This window comes from Anneissia japonica, unplaced genomic scaffold (assembly GCF_011630105.1).
Source record: "Anneissia japonica isolate Jap-2015-1 unplaced genomic scaffold, ASM1163010v1 scaffold287960_len3192837_cov198, whole genome shotgun sequence".
NCBI classification, from domain to species: Eukaryota; Metazoa; Echinodermata; class Crinoidea; order Comatulida; family Comatulidae; genus Anneissia; species Anneissia japonica.
This window is the reverse complement of record NW_022712725.1, coordinates 2,865,013-2,877,531: the sequence shown is the minus strand read 5'-3', so window position 1 is coordinate 2,877,531 and position 12,519 is coordinate 2,865,013.

Genomic DNA, 12,519 nt, shown 5'->3' with positions numbered 1-12,519 from the left:
AAATAAATAAATAAATAAATAAATAAATAAATAAATAAATAAATAAATAAATAAATAAATAAATAAATAAATAAATAAGGGAGCGTGGCTTGTATGGTGAAACGTCTTCCTAAAAACATCACGCATACCGTACTCGCGCGAATAAGCGCCCCGTTTGAATAAGCGCCCCTATCGAATAAACGAGAAAATTTCCTTAAGCGCCCCGTTTGAATAAGCGCCCCTTCTAATTTGAATAAACGCCCCCTCAATAACCCAATCAATCCTTGGACTGTGGATGTTGGCATGATTTGAGGTGTGGAGTGGAATCACATTCTTCTTTTGTCAATATCAAAGTGAGGATATTTATCTTTGACAGAATGATGAGAGCTCCCTGGACAGACAGTATATTTCCAACTTTCATCTTCTTTCATTTGTCTATAGCCTAGTCCTACTACTATTTTTCCGACAATTTGCACCTCTAACACATTCTCATCTAAGTTTTCAAGAAAACCTGCAATGATCATGCCGTCCTGCTATTCTCAATCGACCGATGGCGAACAAGCTAACCACCACCACTAATTTCATCTGCTATTCTGCTGTTATGTAATACTGTACTCACAACATTCTTGTCATGAGAAGCCATGCTCTAGCTCTCTGGACGATTATCTTTTCCGCCGCAGCACCATTCGTAATTTGCGATTTCCTGATGTCCTTATTTAATCGTTTTTCATTCAAACTGTGCCTCTTGAATTTAATAAGTTCTCATAAGAACCCCTCGATTTTCATCTATTTCCATAAGCGCCCCCTAAATTTTCACTCTGTTTTTATAAGCGCCCCGTTCGAATAAGCGCCCCTCAAAAAGTGCAAAAAAAATATTTTAAGCGCCCGGACGCTTATTCGCGCGAGTACGGTACACCGTGACGTATGTTGTGTTAGGAAGAGGGCTGAGACTTAGTTTGTGTTTGTGCTGCTGCTGCTACGGCCGGGTGACGGACGATCGGGACCCCACGAGACATCGAGTTCTTTTCCAGATAATTGGGCCCAAAGTACATGGACGATCGTGTAGGTCTAGGCCCCTCTAAGCCCGCGCTAGGTCGGACCAGGAGGCCTCTTCAGTAGTCTGAGGCCTAGCCAGCATAGTCATAGACTATGCTGGCTAGGCCTCAGCATATGCTGGCTAGGCCTCAGCATAGTCAAGACTAGTGCTTCCAGCATCCCGCAGCAGTCTGTCTAGCAATGGCGGTGCCAGCGGAGGCCTGGGGACAATGGGGCTTAAGCCCCACCCCCATCGGACAAGTCAAGTGGCCCCCGGTCGATCTCGTCGGGCATTCAAACCAAAAATTAAAAAAAATAATAATAAATATAGGCCTAACGCCAAGCCAAAACATGTTTTTCACAGTCGTAGAATGCCATTTCCGGCCATCTAGAACTCCCTATTTTTTTTTTAAATCTCATCCCACAAACCCTCCCACTTCTCAGGCATACAGACTCAAGCCTCTTGTCGGACAGCTTAGCCCACCGCCCCCCCCCCCACTCATAGAAAATATATCCTACTGAAGAATCTGCACTATATGGACCTATAAGTGTTAGTTATTTAATACATAACTTTTATACAATACAAATTGCAATACTGACATTGACATTGGAAAGGTAATATATTTAACTGATTTAAATATTCAACATTCCATTCCCCTTCTCTTTTTGTGTAATACAGCCGGCAATTTTGTGAAACACTAAAAAGTAATAAATCTTAACTTCAGCATTTGTTGTAATAAAGTTGTAATTCTAATTTTAGGCCCATTTTCTCTTCCAGTAAGATAATTAATTGTTCATGGGATTAAGGTTGGAAAATCCACAGACTAAGTACAGTATTGTAGTACTATAATAGTGGCATTGAATTGTTTTTATTTCTTTCTGTGATTATGGCCTTATCCCTACCGCTAAAATAATAATAACTAGGCCTATTATTTCACTCTGTGTAGACCCCATAAATTGAAAATATTCCAGGGATCCTAATTTTGGAAAGAAAATCACACATGGACAACTGATTTTTTTCTTACATTGGTTGTCACCCATAGAGGAATGAGTTGTGGTGTTTTGCTATGCTGGGTGACAGGGCCCACTCTGTGTCGAGGACGAACTATAACTGAAAGACGAAATATAGCTGAAATTATGTATGACTTTAACATACAAAGCCAAGCCCCCTCGGCTGAATCCGTTGTATTTAGCAACTACTAATGATAATGGGCCTGGGGAGTATCCCAAGTTATGTGGCTTTTTACACGCACAATTACCTACTACGTTCAATGCAACACCATCCTACCAGGGTGGAGAGAGACAAACAGTGTCTTGCCCAAGGACACAAGCAAAAATGGATTGGTTTTCAATTTTACCTTGAGGTTATATTCAACACAAGGCTGCCAGATAACATAACATAGTAATTATTACATTTCTGCAATGGTTTGATCATGGTGTGATCGACTACTGTACCTTTAACATCGTTGTAACAAGACAATGGTGATAATAGTAGAAATGTCCATGTCCACGAGATACATTAGGTATTAATCATCCTACCAGAGTTTAAGTGCGTTTATTTTCTAATAATTTATGGACCAAAAATGGATTGGTTTTCAATTTTACCTTGAGGTTATATTCAACACAAGGCTGCCATATAACATAACATAGTAATTATTACATTTGTGCAATGGTTTGATCATGGTTTGATCGACTACCGTACCTTTAACATCTTTGTAACAAGACAATGGTGATAATAGTAGAAATGTCCATTGTAATCGCAATCAGTACATTATAACTTTTGTAATAACTTTGACTAATAATAATAATAATAATAATAATAATAATAATAATAATAATAATAATAATAATAATAATGTTAGTCTTATAGAGCGTTTAATGCAAAACAATGCTTCTAAGCGCTTTCCAAGTAAAAGAACTTAAAATGGACTAATTATTCCCCTACATTGTCATCTGCCGGTTGGCAGGTCTATTTCATTTTTCAAGTCTTCTTCTATTTAGTAATAATAAATAAGTGACATCTATAAAACGTTCGACGCCGGCAAGTCGACACCGAAGACGTACAATCAATCATATTTAAACAATATAATACAGTTAACACGACATAATAATAACAGAAATTCATCCTACAAGTAGTAGTAGTAGTAAGTACCTTCTCTTTCAGTTTATAGCCAGAGTTTGTCTATTTTTGTATACCAAGCAGGGGCCCTAATGTGGAAGAAGCCAGGTCTAGTTGAATTAGCTTTTATTTTTTTTTCATCACATTCAATTTCAGATGACTTTAGAGAGACAATAACACAGTCAAAAAACATTTTAAAAAATATCATTTGCAGGAAAGGTGTTAGTTTCTGAAAGATTTTGATTGTGGGCGTGCGAGAGGCTGTCGCGTTTTCCCGGAGACACCGTGACTCACGAAGAGTTTTGAGGCATATCAATTCCGTCCCATCACAATTTTTAATATTTCATAAATACATTTACCGATTCATTTCCTTTGTTGTTCGGTTATTCGTTCTTTACTGTTACATTCTCCTATTTGATAAAAATGTCATCATTTCTCCTATTTTCTGTGAATAATAATAAAAAAAAACATCAGATGTTACTTTATGAATTCAGACAATACTCAGTGACCAATCAGTCTCCTTTGCTGGTAAGTTACAGTATTAGTTGTATTTGACTTTCTCCTAATTTGATCAAAATACCATCATTTCCCCTATGTTATTTGAATTCACAAAACATCAAATGTTACTTTGATATAAACAAGCTGTCAACGGTGTAAAGTTACAGTCTGTATTTACAATATCTTTGTTCGAAGCTATCTAATTACCTTATATAATTGTATTTAAATCTTTTCCACAAGTTTAAATCTGAATTTTAATCTCAGTTCCAATGATGTTATAAAATCCCTAAATTAATCATGAAGTTGTTAGAGTGTCCTGCGAACGCCACCTTTTAGTAATCCTATCGTTCGTGAATTATTAGATTCGTATAGTGCACAATATTTTAAATTTTTAATCTGCATAATTTTTTGACAAATTAAAAAACCTATTTACTGCAAATTATATTAAACAAGCAATTTATATGTGGGCCTCTTCAAATTTAATTATCACTAGTCAATATCCTTATTTCTTCATGGTGTTGGTGGTAATTTTGTTGCAGAATATTATACAGTAAACACTGAAGCCGAGCCTATGGGATGAATGACAAGGTACACTGTGGCATACACTACACAATACACACAGGTGGATTCAGGAGGAAAAACCCCTAATCATTATTTTTTTAATGATAGAGTCTCACGGAGGAATAAGTCTGAGAGTACAATTTCTGGCCATCTGGAGGTGCCTGAGTAATACAGTACAAGTTTTGACCCTTGTTGGGCTGAGGATAGTCAGACACTTCATCTGTCCCTCCATGGCCCTCCGCTAGTGTTTCGAATTCATGGATCTGCTACTGATACACCGCCTTAGGTTTACTTTACGTTTCACAATAATTCGGCTTAAGTATAGATAATTCTGCCTAGAGAGCACCAATTTCATCACAAAAGTTATATACAGAAGCAGGTCTATCGCTGGAGGTGGACGTGGGAGAAGGAATCCCAGTGGCATCAGGAATCCCAGTGGCATCCAATGCATTGCTTGTACAAAAGTTGAATGAGTTCCGTCGTCATCGTGAAGTCAATGCTAACGAAACTTTTCCAAAGACTTATAGAAAGATAGGTCGGTGTATAGACACTTAAAACGTGTTCACTTCGTTATAGCTTGTGACACGTTTTCCGATTAAGTTCATATCAAGAATAATATTTAATATACAACTTTTCTATGATTACATTTGTAATGTAACGATGATTGATGATGCATCAGACTTACTGTACACATGCTACCGTTTATATTCATTACAATTTAGCGTAAGTTACAAGAAGTAGGCCTATGTATTTAGCAGAGGAAGTCGGCTTCAAGTCTAGAAAAAAAGCAACATGCCTACGTATCGATTAAAAGTTATTTGCACGTGGGATTGTCGCATTCTATTTGAATTTTGCTTTTAAAATATAAAATGACGTCATTTTATAAAACGCACTTAAACTAGATTGTTCTAAGAATATGGGTGTAAGTGTAGCTTACTTTTACTTTAAATATAGTGTAATTTGATAGGCTCGTTGTCATTTGAGTGTAAAGAGAGAGTAGAAAACCAATATAACCAATTTACGCTCGACGCCTAGGCCTAACTGTTGAGTTTAGACGGTAGATGTCACATTGAACGTTGCTAACTAATACCCTTTTTACACTGCCAAAGGCAGAATCGACCCGGGTTACTTCCGGAGTGATCCCGGGTGCATTTCCCATTTTATCGAACGAAAAAGTCCGGGTTGATCCCGAGTTGGTCCCATTTACACTGGCAACAAACCCGGGTTCAAATACCACCCTCAGTTTTTGTTGCGATGGTGATCATCACTTCGCTCGAGTTCCTCGTCGTCACGAAGCCACAATAAATTGTCAATATTGAAGCAATGTACCTGCATATTGTTTTTAAATTATGCGAATTAAATCAGCAGTTTTAATATCATGCCTATACCGGAGCGTAGAGGGTTTAATTTGACAAGTGTCTAGACCTAGCCCGTTGTTAGCAAAGTTTAGGCCTACCTGAGCACAGCTGCGGTAGGCACCAGATAAGGCCTAATTCCGGAATCAAATTCGGTGCTGTTCACACTGGCGACTCCGGGTTGTACCCGGGCTGCCCTACGCTGAATGTGTCCCGCACGTCTATCCCGGAAGATTTGGTAACCCGAGTAGGACTTTTTGACGTTTACACTAACCAGAACTCGGGAGATTTTCACCCGGGTAATCGAAAATCCCGGGTTACGTCCGGAATTTTGCTTGCAGTGTAAAAGGGGTATAAGTGAATTTTGAGGATATTTCCCGCATGATTAAAATCGTAACGGTACTGGGTTTGGTCTACAGGAGCTTGTGTTTCGTACAGGTCATTCCATTCATAGAAAAAGCCTTTAATGGTGAAAGCGTACCTGTCATTAGCCATAGTAGCCTAGGTCAATACATAACACCGGCTGTATAAAATTGATTATAAGATTGAAAATGTTAATCTTATTATTGTAGTAGTGATACATTATGTACACGGTTTAGTTATTGTTATTTATTCGTTAACGTTATTATATTAATATATAATATATAAATTTAATGTATTGTTTAAGTATGAATTAATGTCCATGTTAAATTAATCTTATCTATTAAAATTGTATATTTAAATAATATAGTAATAGGCATAAACTAATGACTATATGTGAGTGTATAAAATTATGAAAAATATGAAAAAAAAACGCAAAATTGTGAAAGAATAAAGGAGGAAGGAAGAATAGGAAAGAGATTTGGAGCGGCTGAAATATTTTCCGAAAATATACAATAGTAGTCAATATGCTATTATTGCATTACGTTTTTGTAAACAATTTTGGGCAGTAATCGTCAGAGGTCTCGGTGCCACAGCCTACACTTTTCATAATTCGAAATCGAATCGGACCTTAAGTGATTTCCAAAAACTCTTCACATGAAATAAAGAATAATTAACGTTTAGAAAACAAACTAAAATAAATGTCTTACCTGGAAGAACGTATAAATGGCGTCGGAAGTGGGTGAGTTGAGGGGTCCCATTCACTTTTCAAATTCCCATTTTTATGACTTTTCCCAGCACCAGTGACAAACATTATTAATGAATATTTAAAGTTTTCTTTTTGAGTTAAGCAACGAGTGTGTACACATATTGATTGCAGTCTGTAAAGAACACAATTGCGTGAATTCTATTTTAGGCACAAACGTAATATAGGCCTAACCACATTTAAATTATATCAAAATTAACGAAAACAATGACAGTGGCGGATCGAGGAATTAGAGGCCAAGGAAGGGACTTTCACATATGGACGGTCAGCCCTGCCAACCATGGTGGGGCTGAAGCAAGAAAACTTATGAATATGAGATTTATGCGATGGCCAGAAATTGCATTCTCAGTCTTAGAATTTACACTGAATATTCTTCTCAGAATATACACTGCGTTGACCGGCCAACTCGATTGAATCAATTTGTTGACTTGCCTTGATTGAATAGAAAACGCCCATCGCGACGAGCGAAGATCAGCAGCCGGCATCGTGTCGTCAAGCACTTACATTGCATATAGAGCGGGGATAGATTCGTAGTGGGTGTCTGACTTCCAGCATAGCCGTATGTCTATATATGAAATGAAAGACCTAAGCGAGTGTCAGTCAATTAAAGATTGAACTGGTATGAACCGTGAATACAGGCACGTATTGTGAACCTTTGAGCGATGAAAGAGATTTAATCTACGAGTAGAAGGAACGTGCAGTTTAATGTTTAGTAGGTATATCGTAAACATTGAGCTTTGCCTTTCGCCTATCGTTACTTATTATACTATTTTTGCAGCACTAAACCGATATCCAGCTGGGCCTTGATCCAACATTAAAAACATTACGCGCAAATTCCTTTTACAAAGATACTGGCATGATATTTTAGTAACATAGGCCTACTCGCCTATTTTAATTTATTTTATTTTATTGTAAAATAAAACTATATTTTGCCTTTATTTGAATTATATTATTAATTACATTAATTAGTTATTTAATTAAGTAATTATTTAATTACATTGAGGAATACAAATACGACCAGACGTCTAATTTTGTAATTAGGCGTTCGCTCTCATGTAAGGCCTAGGCGACGCGACGTCGTCTACTGATTATCGTTTGCAGGCTGAGCCGATCGTTGTTAAAAACGAACCGTTGCGCGTTCCTCGTTGCGATGCATTCTCCAAGAAATGTGTTGATAGGCGGAAGACAAGAAAGATTGGATTATTTAAAAAATATTGAATAGAAGATTTCGTAATTTAAATGCAACAAAGACTAGTATACAGTACTATTGATGGTGTTGTGTGTGTAATTGGTGAAAGTGAGTTTCGAGCAAGTTTTTTAATGAAACAATTAGTACCGGTGCCATTGTTTTTAATTAATCAGCCAAAATCAGTCTGCAGAAAGTGAAGTCCAGTTTAGTGATGTTGCAAAGGAATGGGCTATGCCTATTAGTATGGTTGTGCGTGAGAACCAAAACAAAATTACCATACGATCTGAGGGTATTACTTCATCGAACATGTTTTAAGAGATGAATGTGAGCAGAATTATTGGCGGATACATGGGTGGAGAAAGCGGTGCTCCCGGCCAACAACTCCAAACCATTTTGAATAGATATCAAACTAGTTGAAACTCCGGAACTTCCAAGGAATACTCTCTGGACCTCATGACCCCATAACCCCATAATAGGTAATGAATCACCTTAACCTCCTCTCGGACCATGTCTCCCGCCTCTCTCATCCTTGGACCATAGGCCTTCGGTTCCCACACTCTAACCCCACTTCACTGGGTAAATCTTGGATTCGTCAGTGAGATCTTGCGTCCATTAGGAGCAACTGGACACGTGGAGAAGTGTTAAAAAAAATCTCTAAAGTCTATAGATTTGAGATTTTGCAAATGCGTAAACCTACAGTCACACAGCCCACATCGGGCCCTAAGACAAGTAGCTTGACGCAAACACAAGTCGCGGTTGCTTGTTTTTTTTTACTATTTTCTAATTTCCCCAATTATTGTAAAAAAAACAATCATTCCATATGAATCCAACACACTTTTTTTCCCGACCCCCTTCAAATCGCCCAATATTTTGCATGTTGGGGTTCTACCTAAGATAACCCCACAGTGAAATTTTTGGCTCCGCGCCAGCATTTTCTGATGAGTTAGAGCAATTTAAAATTTTCATGAGATTTGGCTAAAAAACTCTCCTTCTGACAGACAACTGCTGATATCTCTCTTGAAACTCAACGTATTGAAGATACGCGTGGTTCTCCCTCGCTCAATTTCCTATTTATACCCTAGTGATGCTAAATCAGCAGTGAAACCTTGGTCCCAGTAAAATGGTCACGAGGACCTGATTTTCACTATACTATGGTGCTAATTTCTATAGAATCTATCAGCAGATTTCCTAGAAACTCAGTAAAACTATCAATACCTAGGCACAAAATGTAGTCTAGAGCTAATATATTTCATTTGCCCACAATGAAAATTTAGGGACATCATGTGGGCTAAGTGTCCTAACTGAGGTGTGAATTTTCAAAAAATCGAGATATATACTTTTGTGATATTTTGGGTCAAAGGTCAAGGTCACGTGACTTGACCTATATAATTCTCACTAGTCCGGACATCATCGAGTTGCAAATCATTGGAAAGAGAATCTTCTTCTCTATCCAACGGTACCAGAATTTCAAGAGAGATATCAGCAGTTGTCTGTCAGAGAGTGAGTTTTTTAGCCAAATCTCAGGAAAATTTGAAATTGTTCTAACTCACCATAAAATGCTGGCGCGGAGCCAAAAATTTTACTGTGGGGTTATCTCAGGTAGAACCCCCAACATGCAAAATATTGGGCGATTTGAAGGGGGTCGGGCAAAAAAGTGTGTTGGATTCATATGGAATGACTCAATAGAGTTACTGTATTCAGGTTGTGAAGCACGCGTTTAAAGCCGGACACTTGCTGCGTCTTACGACGGTCGTACCGTTGCGTTCTCCCTAGAATCTCGTCGGCTGAAGATTTGCTTAACACCTGAAGTAGAATGGACCACTTAAGATGTATTTAAGGTGGGGTTACCTTTAGTAAGACTACTACGCTTTCCATGTGGCTCACACTTGTAGGCGTGTTAAGCTACGTTCACATCGGATCCGAACCGAAATTCGGACAACGTTTCCGAAGTGCTGAACGCCAGCGTCCCTATTCTTACACACTGATTCGATTTTGTGATCAGATCGATAGGCCTTTGCCTTACGATCCAAAAATCGGATTCGGTCTAAATGCAGCTTCATAGGGTTGCCTGGGTTTGCCTAACGAGTTTAAAGTTGTGTTTTCATAAAATCGCTAGACGCATCGCCAGCAGCTTTCGATGGTGCTGATTTATCACAGGCCCGTAGTCAGAAGGGTTTTTATGGTTCGGGCAAACCACCCTTTTCTAGCAAACCCCTCTTTTCTGGAGTTATAGTATTATTTATATTCACAGAACACAAACCTCTGGCTTCGGGGGTTTTGTTGACCCTACCGGGGCTTCAACCCTGGACCTCACGCCCAGAGAACCCCACCCCCTTCAAAGAACCTGGTTACGGGCCTGCATCTGTCAAAAAGGAAATATTCTCGATTGCGTCAGACACGGTTAGCAGTGCAACGTATGGAAACTAGGCCTAAATTGCGTAAGTGTGGACAATGATTGATATAGACGGGATGACATAAAAATCGTGTGTAATGACAGAAGCTGTTGAAAAATGGTACACATCAAAGGTAAATGTTTAATTTAAAATCGTATACTGTAGCTGTGATGATATGTAGTCGTGCGTAATTGGTTCGTCGAGTTTAACTCCAAGGCTAGAAATGAAATGACACGAGAGGGGTAAATGAATTAATGGTTAGGTTCCAGAATGTTGGATTATAGTTCTTACTGAGATTAAGTAGACTGTTGAAAAGAATAATACTGTTTAAGACAATTTTGAAGGCATTGCATATGACTGCTGATATATGCTACCGGTACTCAAGTAATTTAGAAAAGCAAATACGGCATTGATATTATTAATATCCAATTCAGGTGATCAATTTAATTCAATCTTTATTGTCAAAAACGGTAAAATATACGGTTTAATTTTTTTTTTCACTGATTAAAAATAAAAATATACTTATTGATACAATCACATGCTAAATCACACAACACTTTCTCGCTCATTAAATAGTTTGTCTATTGTCTATCTAACAAAAATAATATGTCGTGAACGTGCACAATGCCTGGTTCATTTTTATTCATTAAAAAAATACTGTTTTCATTACCAATTGATTAATTGTCTAATGAACAATATTTGAAAGTTTAAATTATGCATCTGTCATTTCGTTGTGTGCTATATCCGAGACCAGCAGTTGCAATATATATGCGCTGCCAATAGGGGACAAGTCGATTTATAGATTGAATTAATCTAACGCATGTGTTCATGTTGATTTACCGTATGTATTTAGAATATGACCAGGAAACAAAATTATTATTATAATGTATTAATAAGAATAACAACAACAAGTCGGTCTTTTACTAAAGCACAATACTAATGTCTTTATGATTATGATGATAATGATAATGATGATAATAATAATAATAAAGATGATGAAAATGGTAATGATGATAATAAAAATGATGATGACGTCGACGATGGCGGCAACGGCAACGAAGACGGTGACGACGACGACAACGATGATCAATGTTCTCGACGCTGCATCTGATTGCCTATTAGTAGGCCTATTGTTATAATAATAATAATAATAATAATAATAATAATAAAAATAATAATAATAATACTAAGCATAAGTCGGTCTTATACTAGGACAATACTAATGCTTTGATGAAGACGATGATGATGATAACGACGATGATGATAGGTCTAATCATAATGATGAGGATGAAAATAATGGCAGGTGATGATAATGTTGATTTTGATGACAAAGGCGACGTTGGTGACGACGGTGGCAACGACACCATCAGATTGTCAGTGTATTAGAGCGTTGTACCGCCATGGTTACAATTTTCATTTTGGTTGTGGCTGAGCTCTCGAATCCCATGGAACCCATTGTGTTATTAGGAGCTAAATAAACTTTAGAAATTATGTTTTTCTCTATCTAGAATGCGCAGTTTCAATTTAAAACTTTATTGTGGCACGATTTGAACCCCCTCCCCCCACCAATAAGATAGTGTTAGGTTGCACGTTTTTCATGTTTATCAAAAAGGTAAAGCAAGTTTGAGTTACCAAAGCTCGACATACCCATAAATCTAAGAATAGGGTCGGCTGCGTTTTGGGAAATATAATATGTTTACTTTTAGCCAAGAAAGAGCAAAAGAAAATTGTATGATCTTTCGAGAAGGATTTACAAGAGAATTTAAACAAGAGAGGAGTCCTACTCGAGGTAATTAATAACAGTTTGACGGCAAGCAAACCATCTTCCCACTCTGTAGTTCAACAATTCAGAACGTTTCCTACAGTTGAATATAATAATGTTAACTACGGTATAATATGTTGTAGTGATTTTATTCACTACATAAATATACACGTCGTAATCCGTAGTTCGGCAAACTTTGACTGGCCTTGGAGTCTAAATATGATAAATATGATTGACATCAAAAACATAGCTCGCAGCTATATGAAGGGATATGAAGATACGATCGCTACCGGAATCAAACTGATGTATCTTCTCCAAGCCAGATACATGTTATAAGTGAAATTGATTTAGGTATTCGTCTTTTATGCTGGTAAGGCATTTTTTTTAAATAATATAATAATGGGGCTTGCACCGCATATTGCCCGAAGTTTAAAAGAAATCAAGAATAACTAATAGTAATGTTGTCAATGAATAAAATACGGAAGCTACTGTAACTAACATG